A 945-nucleotide genomic window follows, 5' to 3' on the forward strand; every position below is an offset into this window, starting at 1 on the left:
GGTCAATATGTGCCACTAGTGCACGTGTTGAACCACGGTAACTTCCATGGAGATGCCCTGGTAGATTTTTTACTATTACGACATCCGTGCATCTTTTGCATACTTCTAAAACTAGTACATCATTGCTAACTATGAAGTTATTACTATGTTTTTCAATAGAAAATCCCGATGGATTGTGTAACTCGTTTGATGTATTAGAATGGTCGCCTTGATGTTTTGAACATACAGCCAGGTCATCCTACGAATCTCACATGTCCATACCGGATTTTTAAAACCGGTGAATACATGATAATCAAAGAATGAAAAAAATGTATGGACAATCGTAAGGAGGTTCTTGAAAGCAACATTGTGCAAAAGGCAAGAATTGAAGACGGGATAATCTCCATTCTCCATAATGGAGAACCAGGGGCTATCTTGTTTTATGCTATATTACCTAAGCGAATATAATAGGTCCTAAGAGAATATAATAGGTCCTAAGAGAATGGAGCGAAATCACCATCGCTCGTTCTGGATCCGACGTTCATCTGTCGCAGTTAACGACAGGCATCTGATTCCGCCCCTGGAATAGCAGCCCAGGACAGTTGGCCCAGCAACAGCCCAAGCGGGCGGAAATCATGCATCTTTCATTTGTTTCCCTTTTCTCCCCACCTGATAAATGCCTTTTAGGCAACATTCCTAAATTGTTAAGTGTAAATACATGGAACTAGAATTTTAGAAATTACAACTCCAACATGCTTCGGTGGTGGTAGCTACTGGTAAAGAGATGATGATAGATCATGAAAGAACATGTATCATTTCTTAGGCCGACAACTTTACAATTGGCACTTGAGGCTATGTACAATATGAGATGCTTAAAACATGCTTAGAAAAAAAATAGTTAAATACACTGGGGGTGCCTCAACTTGTTCTACACAGTCAGTTTGGTGCCTAAAATTATAAAAAAAA

The sequence above is a fragment of the Triticum dicoccoides genome, chromosome 3B, assembly GCF_002162155.2.
Source record: "Triticum dicoccoides isolate Atlit2015 ecotype Zavitan chromosome 3B, WEW_v2.0, whole genome shotgun sequence".
Taxonomy (NCBI): Eukaryota; Viridiplantae; Streptophyta; class Magnoliopsida; order Poales; family Poaceae; genus Triticum; species Triticum dicoccoides.